Source organism: Gavialis gangeticus, unplaced genomic scaffold (genome assembly GCF_001723915.1).
Source record: "Gavialis gangeticus isolate Ggan-Ray unplaced genomic scaffold, GavGan_comp1, whole genome shotgun sequence".
Lineage (NCBI taxonomy): Eukaryota > Metazoa > Chordata > Crocodylia > Gavialidae > Gavialis > Gavialis gangeticus.
Window position 1 is genome coordinate 115,678,674 of NW_017728992.1, and position 13,919 is coordinate 115,692,592.

Genomic DNA, 13,919 nt, shown 5'->3' on the forward strand with positions numbered 1-13,919 from the left:
CTCGAGAGTGCTATAAGGGTGATGTGTCAACAACAGTTTATGAAACTCATTGCACTAGCCAGGCCACTGTCCTTTGAACTAGATGGACCTTCCTCATAGATTTTTACTTTTATTTTCAGTGCCATTTTTCTGTGCCCTGCCAAAATGTGTTCTAAAATGGGGAATGGATGCGTAGGTCACTATGACTGTGTAAATAATTCCCAGGAATAGCTTGAGAGAAGTGTTAATCTCCTTCCTTTATTTCATCAAGGGATATAATTGATCATTTTGGTTTATATAGGACTATTCACCATTTCATTGCTGATCACTTAGAAATATTCACACACATAAATGCCATGGGAGGAGCATGGCCTGATGGGAGTGAGGTTAGAATACCATGAATTCTTTTTTGACATCTGTCTCCTGTGTGTGAAATTGAAGGGCCATACCCCTTCTACATTGCTACTACTTCCTCACCATGGAACAGCAGATGTGTCAGACTGAAAAAGAAAATACTGCAAACTGTTCAAGTGTCTCAAGTTTCACTGGAAAAATATATGGGAGGAAAAATATTTTACATGTAGAAATTGATCAGAAAATTAGCCTCACCTAAAGTCTACTGTATGATGTCGAAGTGTGAAAGGATACTATTGTCTGTGTTAAATATAAATTAATGGACTGTATATGATAAATAGATTGTCACAATATAAAAGTAGTATTGATGAACATGAAACTCCTATACTGAGGCTATACAGCTTCTACAACAAAATTAGCAGAATTTTAATCTGGAGCTGCAATTTGACTCTGTGTAAACTCACCTCAATAGTTCTACAAGTCCAAGTTAAAAAGGGCATAATTAAGCTGCAAACTGTTCCCATAGAAAAAGAAGCATCAAAGTCTAAGAGGAGAATGGCTGCTTGTTTCAAAAACACCAGGAACACAAATGTGCACAAAAATGCCCATCAGTCATCATTCTGACTTTTACCTGAAATTATTTTGTCTTTGGATTTAGCAAAAAATTAACTGAGAGCTTGTTCCTACCAAGTGCTTCTGCATGCCTAAATATGGATGGGCCATTTTCAAAAACTTCTTACAGTACACAAAGCATGTTCATGTTAGGAGGATAAGATCCAAAGCTCACTGAACTCAGTGGGTGTCTTTCCATTGACTTCAAATGCCACATACCCTCCCATGGTTCTTGTTTAGATACAAGCTAGATAACACAGTCCTAGATGTGTATATACCACATAATTCTGCCCAAAATGAAACATAAGAAAGACCAGAATAAGTACACTGGGCAGAATTTATTAAGGCTTTATTTAAATTTATTTCCACAGTATAGCTAACCAATAAACTTACTGTACTTAGCAGTGTTACCCAGGCACACTGAACTTCTGTGGGTGTGCTGCCCCCTCATCGAGAAGCAATGTAATGAATAGTGTTCACACCCTATGGGAAGGCTGATTAGCTTGATATAGGCTAACTGGTCCTATTGCTCAGAAGGGCTTGTTGTGGGCTAACTGGTCCACCGGAGGCACCACATGGACATGGTTATATTGCTTCTGGTTTAGAGGGTGGTCAGCTCAAAGCAACACAGTACCATTCAGGGTATCACTGCAGGACACAGTTAATTTTACTGTGTAGAAACAGCCCAAATGCTTCCAAGCCCCTATAGCAAGGGCGGGCAAGATGTGGCCCACCAGGCCATTCTATCCGGCCTGCAGGGCCCCTAAAAATGTAGAAAATTAATATATATCTGTCCCTGGTTGCCTGTCATGTGGCTCTCGATGGCTTGCCAAAACTGAGTAAGGGGCCCTCCATCTGATATAATTGCCTGCCTCTGCCCTACAGCCTCCTCATCAAAATACCACAAAGTAATGGGATGGGTGAAGTGCTGTTCAGATAGTAAAATTACTTTTTAAGACAGCTAAACATAACATTAGAAAACATTTCTAAGCCCAGTGAAAATAGAAATAAATTTAAAAAAGACTAGTCCTGCAGCACAGATGTTAATGGAGAGATGAACAACAACATGACTTCCCAAAAGACATCAGTTATACAAGTCCAAATAAATACCAGACTTAGAAATGCAACTAGGGAAAAGAAAGGCAAAACAAACAGTTATCTGTGACAGACATACAAAGCCACAGATAGCCAAACTGGTAACTAGTAGGGCTGTGTGAAATTTGGCTGGCTGTTTCATTTTGATGTTGTTTCGACTCATTTCGAGCTTGAAACACCAAAATCAAAATGAAATGAAGGGCTTTAAAACAGCCTGGAAATGAAACAAAGCCAGTTGAAACATTTTGAAAGTTCTGAAATGTTTCAAGCTTCAAAGATGAAGCTGGGCTTGCCTGTAGGGAAACAGAAAGTAAGGAGAGGGAGGGGGAAGAGGGGAGAAGGACACAGTGACGGCTGGAGAAGAAGCTCCCGAAGAAGAGGAAAGAAAGGCTCTGTCACAGTTTGGCTACCTGAGATGCTGCTGGTGCTACTGTGTTGCTCCTAAGTTATTATTTTCCTGTTGTCATGTAAAATGGTGGACCGGACTGAGGCTGTAGGAGAGGAGGTGACCTCACTGAGGCACACTACCATATCATGTAGAGGCCCCAGTGCCAGTGAGGGCACACCTTAACACACACATGAAGTCAGCCATGTTTCACTGTTTCAATTCTGTTTCAACGTTTCGCCCATAGGCTATAATAGGGAAGCACAAAACTGCCTATAACTTTGTCATTTTTTGGCAGATTTGGATGAAAACAGCAGACAGGCATGGTATTCCCTTCTGAGGGCATGAAGCCTGCCAAGTTTTAAGGAGATAGGTGCAGGGGTTTCTGGGGTGCAGGGCAAAACGTCAAAACAGCGTTGAAACAGTGTTGAGACAGCAAAACAGTTTCGGCAAAATGAAACAGAATAGTGCTTTCAAAATTAAACAAAACTTGCAACAAAACACTGTCCTGTCAAAATGGCAAAACAGAAGTCGAAACGGAACGGTGCTGTTTCGCACAGCCCTAGTAACTAGTCCATCTGCACCGACACAAACAGCTAGAAGTGGGTAAATGTACCTGTCTGTGCAACAGAATCACAATTGTACCTTTTGAAAATAGGGCATTAAAAGGTACCAGAGAATTTTGACTTGAGACATACTACATATGTGGCAATAGTGGAAGGACATAAAAAAGGTATAAGATTGATTCTTCAAGGAACAGATAAGGGAATGAAATAGTCTATATCGCTGCCAGCAAATACATTGGCACTGACAAAGCACCAAGTGCAGGATCATTACAGACAAAGGCATTGCCAAAGTTGCCAAATCCATGTAGCACCTGGTTGAATCCACAAAATAATCAGCCTGGAGTGAGTTATGTTAGCAGCTTTGTGCTGAGGAAACCAGCCAAATTCATGCAAGGAAGAAACAGTACAAATGATTAACTAGGCAACTTTGAAATATATTTTAAAAGGTATTAACTACTTGTGCTTCATGCTATTTTCAAGATATATCATAAAAGAATAAAAGGGTGTGATGAAAGGGACTGAGTATGCAGATACATTTAATAGGGGAGTAGCAATGCTAATACCTGTAATAAGCCTCTAAGCAAATTGTTTGCAGGAGCCTGAGCTGATTCAGACTTACACAAATACCCACTATTCTGCCTCTCGAGTGCTTGCTAAACTGTGTATTAGAAATCCAGGACATTTCAGAGCACTTCTCTGCTTACCTCCAATAAATTCCATTGCAAGAGGCTGAAAATAAACACTAAGGATGGGATTTTCAAATCTACTGGAGGCAGCATGTATCAAGAACCCCAACAGTTAGCTTCACCCAGTCTGATGGGCCAGACGGTGTGCTCAGTGGTGTAACAAGCAGAGATTGCGCTCTGGGCAAACCCTGCAGGAGAGCAAAGGTACACTGTGGGGCTGCTCTTGCTGCCTTGGCACAAGCTCTGCAGGGGTGGGGGATGATTGCACCCCTCTCACCCACTCCTTGTTACACTACTAGTCAGACTGCCTATGCCTGCATGCCACCTAATTACTTGGAAGGAGCAGCAGGGTCTTTCCCGTCCCTATTTCAGCCAGCTGACTGCAGGCTGCTCAACACATGCTTTTTGTGTGTTTGTTACTTTGTTGCACTTGTTTTCTAACTTCTGGTTCCTGCCCCTCAGCTTCTGACTCTGGATCTTGACATTAGCTCCTAAGTTCTGTCTTTTCCTTCACATCCCCTGCCATTGACTCTGGCATGCAACTAGTTCAAAGCTTAGTTTAGGGCTTCTTTTAAAAAATCCTGGAAAGATGATAGATGAACATTGTTTCCTTCAAGCTGATTTGATTTTGATTTGCTTTCAGGTTGCTAATACACAATTTGAAGAGACAGTTGCATCAAAATTTCAATAAATAATTATTATTAATGGTTTAAGTGCTATTTCATATTTCATATATACAAATGCCGCTAAACAGACTGACAGTAATGGAGAACAAAGACTATTTTCTTGATCCCAGGCCAGCTGTAGAATGGGCCAGTTCTTGGGACATTTTAGAGCAGCTTTCATCAGGTGCCAGTCAACAAATACAGTGGCCAGGAAGTACCACAGTTCTACTTTGATTTTGATTTTTTCTTAGAACCTACACCTCTAAGGTAGCAGAAAGAGAACGCAGCATAAGAACTACTAGTAAGCAACGTCCTAACATTGGAGGAGCCCTTCCTACCCTGGGATGATTTTGTAATCAACACTAATGTTGGAGCAGGGGTGGATCTAGGGGGAAGGAAGAGTGCAGTGGGGCAGTTGCACTTCCTTTGATTCCTGCTCCACCCAAAGTATAAAACCAAATGCCTGGCACTGGCAGTAGCCATTATTATTCAGACAGCACCAAGAGAGTCATTCGACTTCACAGTTTATTATAACCTATTTGAATCCTTGTAAATTCTTGATTTCACAGGTGTGAACAATCCTTTTTCCTTTAAAATAGTTTTGATGTTCCACTAACTTGACTCAGCTAGTCCAGCAGTTAAAAAAAAATTGTAAGGATACTTTAGGTACCTAAGTCAAGGTGCTTCCTTATTTCATATATTTAGGGGGCATCTCTACTACTTTTCAAATAGCACTTCTAAAGGATTTACCTTTATTAAAAAATCCTACAAACAATGCTATCTTTCCTAGATGTCTTTTGATGTGTTCTGCTGAACTTAATAAAGAACAATATGAAAGAATCCTAGAGAATTGTTTTAAAAAGGATTTCATTCTATCATAATATCTTTTTTTTTTTAGGATAATTTCTATAAAGTAATATTGGATTCATACCTCATACCTAGTAAATTTTCCACATGGGTACATTCTGGGGGCATGTACATGAGATGCTTGAGTTGACTAATTAGCTCTGCAGTAAAGCATCTCCATCTACATGTGCAGCACTATTAGGCTGGAGTAAACTAATTAGCTCCACTGTAGGATAGTACTGCCTGACATGAGTATTATCTTACAGTTGAACTATTTACTCTGCTGCAACGCACTTGTAGACGATGCCTGGGGCTGCCTGCAGTCCAAGGATGCTACAGTGCAGGGCTGCCTAACAGATAGCCCTGCATTGTATTACCCTTGTGCCCCAGCCAGCCCCTCCACAGCATGTTGAGCCAGGGTAGAACAGCTCTAGGCTGTTCTCCCTGGGCCCCCTGCCAACAGGCTGTGGTCCCAGGCGCAACGTTTACGTGTGCACCCTGGAGCAATAAACTATGGCATGAAATGCACCAGAGTTTATTCAGGTGCACTAATTTCATGTGTAGATGCACCCTCTAAGGGTCAAATACACTCTCTGATACACATAAGGACTTTATGTTGACAACTGAGAAAATTAACTGAAAGAAAGAATTCAAACTTAAATGTTTATACAGTGTAGCCTCATGCTTCTGCCAAAATCCTCATTTGGGGACTTCTAACATGTACTTAAAAATATTCTAAAAGGTATTCAATTAATATATAACATATCTTCATATTTAAAATGACAAAATAATACAACTACCAAAGGCATAGAGTTATAGATATGGGAGAGCAAAGCATGTGTTTATATGGAAATGTTATGAGTCTGCAGAGAAAAACATTTCGGTATTTTTTCTAATAATAAAGACATATTTTGGATAGAAATCAATAAGGACAATAAGTAGGATTCTAAGTATTGTTAATTCACTTTCATAGGATTAAGGAAAAAGGATAAGGAAATGTGGATCAAATACCTACCAGAATTCCAAATCTTTGATTATGTATTATAGGGAATTTAAACACTCAGATCCTGAATGAGATAACAAAACAAGAGTGACATGCTTCCACAGACTTTCTTTTCTTACACACTTTGTTAAACAGAGTATAAAGCCAAAAGCTATTCTGGACTTAATCCTGAGAAATAAACCAAGCATAATAAATAGGGCTGGGGGTAAGGAGTGCTCACTAGTATCTTAGGCAGCCTCTATATTGAAACATTGCGTAAGAACCCTCAGTACCTAAGTAAATGTGTCTTGCTTTTGGCATTTCTAAAGCCAGTCTTTTGGCTGATCACTCAATTCATTCCTTGTTTGAAGCAGGGTGAATGAAGGCAAGATGTGGAACAGAACCATAACAAGATGCACTGAGTACAGAAAGGATGACGAGGATGGGAAGGAGCACCGCTCACTGTCTGTAAGAATGAACATTTTGCAGACTCATAAGTAAGGTGAAATCAGTGGGGATTATGGTCAATACACTTAGATAAACAGAAAATTCATAAACAGTAAAGGACAGTATATGGACAAAGTGGCATGAAACCTTGCAGCCATAAATAAAAAGATCTAGGTGGACCCCTCTGATCATCTCACCTCACCTGTTAAAATGCCGCACCTATAAAATGTTCCCTCAAACACCATCACCAGTATTGGACAACTGGATACCCTATCCATGGGAAGCAAGGATAAAAGTACTATCCTGTGTCCCATCATGCTGGACTACAGCAAGCTAAGTACACCCACATGCCTGAGTTGCAAATGAAGGGTCTTCTGCTTTTGCATATTTCCTCCCAGAAAGTCCGAGATGGATGTAGTGCAATACTGCACAGCCTGCCTACAATATCTGACCCCTTTACTAAATGTTGCATTAATACCAACTCAAAAAGCTGTTACTGCTGCCATCAGTGCTAGTTGCTGAACAGCCTGACAGATCATTTTCCTCAGTATTGCTTCTATGGTATTATCACACAGGTCCACCTGCCCCTAACCCTGAGGGTAACTTGGCTACCGCTCCATTTTCCAGATATGGCTTAACATCTGCTCATGTAACTCTAGTTTCAGTAGAGAGGGAGAAAACGATTACACTGATAGTGACATTAGTTATAGCCCACTAGCATCCAACCATGACACTGACCAGACACCCAGTTTTCATGGGATCAAGGAATGCCCATTCTAGTCTGTCTGAATCACTCTCTCCATCCCAATCCCCACAGCTGGCAGTTGAGCTTTTAAAAACGGTCAGTATCCTGAATACACTGTCTTCATAATAATCAGTGAATTGCTAGTATCCTGATGGCTTAACCTGCAGTTCCTGGCATATTTATTTCTCTGATGCAACCAGTTGTGATTATCTGGATAAAGGGGCCTTCTGAAAAACCCTGATTGTTCAATAGTTTTGACCAGTGACAATCTCTTCATCTTGGAGCATAAAGCAATTCCCAAGGTTTGAGTCTAACTTACTTTTCTAAAACTCTTCAAGCATCCAAAGATGTACCTTCCTCCCACCCTCTGACCCCCACTTTCAGCACCCAATACATGAGCAGTGAACATGAATACTTTTAAAAAGGTTGATCTGGTTCACACTACAGCCAATGGCAAAAAACTACCTAATAATATCAGCAAGAGCCAAATTGATCCCATAACATCCAGGGAAGGGAAAAGGAACAGGCTTAGGGTCCTGATACTAATCATGAAAAGAATCACAATGACTTTGCTGAGTGATACAATGCATTTGTTTTCAAGATGATTTAACTACACCGAAAGTGTGAAGGGCTAGGAGGATATGTGGTAACAGACAACAGTGGCAAAATTTCTGATCAGGGCATTTTTTTTTTTCTTAATGACCTGTAGCTTTGAAATAGTTTGACAAATTTTCTTCAATTTCAGGAAAAACCAATCATTCTCCTTTGCCTTTAGAGAAGATATGGCAATTTTTAGACCATGTTTCATCCAAAGTAACAGGGGGGTAAATAATGGCTTCACTATAGAAGCAGATTGCAATATTAACTACAAAGGGGCTACTGCCTTTTCACAGTTCCATAATAAGAAATGAAAATGTACAGTTCTTAAGTACAAGGGGAGAGCATTCTTTGTGGCTTCTTTAAACCATAGTTGTCTCACAGGCACTTTCTTTTTTCTTTAGGACTGAAAATTTGACATTTCAGTTCATATGATTTTGCATTTCATATATGTGCAGCTAGATTTTCCAATAGATATATTTTAGAAATTGAATTTTTTTGAAGCTCTGTACTTCCTTAGAGCCTTGATCCCTATTTAGCTTTTTTAAAATTTCATTTAATTTCTTTTCTTTTTGCAGAAATTACTTGGAAAATACCATGCAGACAACAGCAGAAATTTAAACTTGCCCTCTTGCTTAATGGCAGAATGATTTTGGGCTATTTTAATTCCAGTCTGGAATAAATGCTGCTGACCATAAAATAGGCAGACCAGAGTAACAGTGACAGGATCTGTGATCATAGCAATCAGTGCCCAAATACAGTAAAAGCTTTGTTATCCAGCATGAGTTGGGTGAGTGTGGGGGGGTGCCAGTTACATAAATATTCTGGTTACCTGAGGGCAGGGGGTTTTCAGCCAGATGGGTAGCAGAGGGGAAGGGGCCTGGTGGCAGTCTAATGCAGAGTTGGGGGTGGGGGAACGTGGAGCAGTGACAGTGGAGGGTGGTGGGTGGCAGCAGCGGCGGCGAGCTTTCCCCACCGCATGCGAGCTTTCCTGCCCCCCTTCCCACATCCGGCCGGCCGGCCAGCTGAAAAATCTGGTTAATAGAGTCTTCCAGTTACTTAAATGCCAGTTGACACAGTGTTTAGCGTATAATATTACTAGACTTGGCTTTTATTGCATAAAGGAATAGCTGGGATTATAGATATCTTCACTGCTTAGATGTCTCCCATCAGAAATGATTTTCTATAAAATTAAACTAAGAAAAACCCATTAGGATCTTTGGGTATAAAAGTGATATCTTTTTTTTTTCTTTTTACTATTTAAAAGTTTGATTATTGTTCTACAGATTTGAAGGGAGTACAGTAGAGATTTAATCTGATGGGGATGGGTTATTGATGAATCAGAAATTTGAATGCCTCTAGACCCAGGCATCTGCCCAGGTCTCCACAACTTTGATTTGGAAACTCAACTCTTTTCATCCATGACACTGTACTGCCTAGTGACATCTGCTCACCCATCAAGCTGGCATTCATGTTTATGTCTATGATTAATGAACCAAATTCTTCTTTTAAAATTCTTTCCTGCAGTTTACCATTCTCAGGCACCCCTCCAATTTACAGGAAAGCATGTCTGGCAAGTACTTTTATCACAATGACAAATATAGTTTAACTCAAGGGGAAGCTGGACTGGGAGTTAGGCTTTTATTCCTGGGTCTATGCTCACCTGTTCTGTGACTTTGCTCATGGCAGTTCACCCCCTCTATGTTTCTATTTTTTCCCTCCCATATGTTGCCTTGCCTGTTTCAGTTATAAGCTCTTTGGGGCAAGGATTCATACTATCTGTTCATCCAGGGTCTGGCACAATAGAACCCCAATTTCAGTTAGAGTCTCTAGAGGCTACTGAAATAGAAAATAACAAACAGCAACAGAGAGAATAACAAACAGATGTTCTCAAAATGCTGAAATGGTTTGTTCCATTTCTGTAGCACTAACAAAAGAGTGACAAAAAGAAAAAAAATCATTGCAAAAAAATCCATTGGCATTAACTACAACAATAAAATAAAGAACAGTTGCTACGGATTGAATTTTCTCTTCAGAAGCTTTTGAGGATCCAAAAGATACTGAAACGGGACCTCACAAATTAATTACATTCTCTAACCTGATTCAGGACTTAAGTGCATCTGAACTTAGTTGCTCAAAGATACAGTGTGTGTGTATATGTTTCCCAGAACTAAAAACAAATTTAACAACATCATGGAGTCCTGAACATGTGAAATGGTACTCTGACATACCTGGGGGTTATGGCAGCTCTATATGCTTTCTGCTAACTGACTTATGACAAAAATTCCTGTGCCTCCAGGGCAATATTTTGGATAGTTCAGTGGAAAGCGAACAAACTATTTGGGGCAGCCACAAAACTCCATGGGCACTTGTGTTCAGGCAGCACCTGCATTTTGATCTACAAAGTTCTGTAGGTCCCTGTGCTTGGCTTCTGAACATGCCCAAAAGTGAGCTAGTTTGATTGCCTAAACCAGTGGTGGGCAACGTGTGGCCTATGGACCCGAAGGCTTAGCTTCTGCCTGTGCCTGAGCTGGAACTGTCCAGTGAGGGGCTGCACTGGGACCAGACAGCTGGAGGTTGTGTCCATATGGCTGACACTTCTTCCTGCCCCTTGATCCTCAGCTGCAGCCAGGAGCAGGATGGTGATGTGAAGACAAGCAGCTTCTGTACAGTTTGCTGTTGCCTGGACCCAGCACAGCTCCCCTCTGACTGGAAGCTGTACTCATGTTTCAGCTGAGGAGTGGGAGGGCTAGAAGCAGTGGCAGCAGCAGTGCAGCTCCCAGCTGCCTGACTAACAAGGGCATAGGCAAACTCCCCTTACTGCTGGCATGCCACCAAAGCCACCTGGTCTGCGCTGGACTGGAGCTGGGTTATTTTGGCTTCTGGCTTGTAAAGGTTGTTGGCCCCTGATCTTGACACCTAACTCCTCCCTGTGCTCCATTGTGATCCACTTTGATGCTGGTGAAGCATCTAAGTCTTCAGAGGGGCCTAGGCCCTTTGGTATGCAAATGGAGTCCTGGGAGTAGGGATGAAAACATAGGACTCCCATTTCCTAGTAGAATGGCATAACTAGTATAGTCAGGCTTACTCTTGCTTGTTCTCCTTCTTGCTCAAGGCTGCATAAGAGCCCAGGAGCAAAGAGAGAGGTAGAGAGCAACAAGAGAGGTAGAGTGTGTCTTCACCTAACCTATTCTATAGCTTAGTGGCTACGCATTGTCTTGGGAATTAAGAAATGTAAGGCTGAATCCATCTGGTTGAGCAAGGACTAGAACCCAGGTCTTCTGCTTCCTGGCTGAATATTTTATGCACTAGGATAGTGGGTAAAATATGGTTCACTGGTCCGTTAGGCTTCTACTTGAAAAAGTGGGACTAGAAGTAGTAGACTGCAAGTAAGAGGAAGTACCTAATGTTGGCTAGAGTTAGGCACCTAAACTCCTGTGAAAGGAAGGAATTAAAAACACACTTTTCCAGACTACTTGAAAGTAGCTTTCAAGGCTTTCTGAATCACCTTTGGAAACATCTGTCTCCTGTGTACAGTGCAGGTGTCTGGGGTTGGCCTAACTGGATCTAACTGGAGATGCCTAAGTATCCTTATTGACTTCACAGAAGTTCTAGGTGCCTAATCCCTGTCAAACTGGATCATTCCCCTGGGTTGAGGTCCCTAATTGTAGACACTGTCAGATGCCTAAATGCTGATGTCTCCAATACTGAACTGAAATGGACCCAAAGTGCATTTTGGTGTCATTCTTCTGAATGAGAATGTTCTGCTACCAAACCTTAGCTACTTTACCCACTAATCTATATGTTTCACTCAGTCTCATGGTCATGATGCTGTATGAGAGAAGAAAAAGGTGCTGACCCCCTGTCCCAATTAGTTCAAAACCAACATCTTATTATTTCTCCCAGAAATCAATTTGCAGCTAATACTTGTCAAAAAAACAATTCTAGTGTGCTGTGTGATTGAGCACTGAACAGTAAGTCTTTTTAGAAGCTTTCACACAGAATATCGCAAAGGAATAGTTGATCTTATATAACTTAGGAACTGCTGAGGCACAATGGCTCTTGAATGGTTAACTGAATAAGAATTTATTTTCTTTTATTAATTTTCAGCTGATTTTTAAACATTATCTGAATTTTTTGTGGCTTAAAAGTATATAAGCATCTGTCAACAGAAGCCCTTTATTTCATATAACAAGAGAACTCTGTTTATAATGTGACACCAGCTGCTCAATCAAAATGAGTTCTATTAGAACTAATTTAATTTTACATAAGTTGATCTATTTGCATTTTGAGTCTCCAGTTAAACGACTAGGTACTACTTTATAGACTGATCCTGCTTCAAGCTTCAGTGTATGGACAATGCTTAATCAGTGTGTACATCAGGAAATAAACATAATCAGCAAGTACACTAATTAAGTCTGGAAAATTTTGCAACATGCATACACTGTATGGATTAACAAGACAATTCATTAGAAATTGTAATTATGAATATTATATTTTCCCTAAATTTTATTTCATGATGCTTCAGATGAGTCTTATCTAAATATATAAGCCATCTACACTCCTCAAACTACATAGTGAGATCCTTTTAAATCAGGCACATCTGTGTAGCCTCTAGTCTGGAAGCCTCCATGGAAAACATGCTTTGTTATCCTCAGCCAGATAACCTGACATGCTCTTCTAAATAAGCTAATGCTAAATCAAATGTTATTATGCAGACTGAAAAAATAAAACTACAATAAAACAAACTCCACAAAGTGGCATTTTAGGACTTGGGATGCAGCTCTTAATTCTTAAAACATGTTTTTATAATTTTATAATATTATTAGATATAAAGTGACAGTGGCATAAACTGAAGCTCACTACATTTAATGGAAATACTCCCATTAAGTTCAACAGTTTTTGGATTAGACTTTTACATTTTAGCCTGAACTTACTACAGAACTCTGATTTTAAAAATTTTAATACATAACTCAAAACATGGTTTGCACTAAGTGTTCCTTTTCCTTCATTACCACCCAACCCAATGTCCTCAAATATTTGGGACCAACAGCGTAGACATAACTAACAAAAGCTCACATCCAACCGTTGACTTCTGGCATGCAAACTTTCTGGAGGGGAAGCCTCAGGTATGGAAACAAAAATAATGAAAAATTGTCTATCTTAAGTAGAACACTTTGCCAAACTCAGCTGATCTTAACCTGCATGCAGGATCTTTACCTAATGCAGGAGGTATATGGTCCCACTAGGGGGAATGCCTTACTGGACTTGATGTTGGCAATGTGGGGTGACCTGGTAGGGGAGCTGCAGATTCATGGTCAGCTTGGGGACCGTGACCACCAATCAGTCGAATTCACCATATGGCACAGGGTGGGTAAGATAACTAGTAGTGTAGAAGTGCTTGACTTTAGGAAGGCTAACTTCAGTGTGCTTAGAAGTCTAGTCAATGATGCACTGCAGGAGAACAGTATTGGCAAGATGGGAGTCCAGGAAGGGTTGTTGTTCCTAAAGGAAGTGATCCTTCAGGCACAGAGGGAGACTATCCCAGTATGGGGGAAAAGGGGGAAAGGAGCCGAAAAACTTCCTTGGCTAAACAAGGAAATCCAGGGAAGTCTAAGGGCAAAAAAGAAGGCAAATAGGCAGTGCAAATAGGCTGAGCTATTCCATGAGTTTTTTGCCTTGGTGTTCCTGAACAGGGCTCAAGATAAGTCTCCTAATGGGTTTTTAAATGAGCATCAGAGGGACACCAGCCCACCAACTGTCGATGCTGACTTGGTGCTGAGTCACTTGGATGGACTGGATGTGTTCAAGTCAGCAGACCTGGATAAGCTGCATCTGAGAGTACTGAAGGAATTGGCCGGTGTCATAGCAGAACCGCTGGCACAGCTGTTTGAGCACTTGTGGCATTCAGGTCAGGTCCCAGAGGACTGGAAAAGGGCCAAGGTGGTCCCTATTTTCAA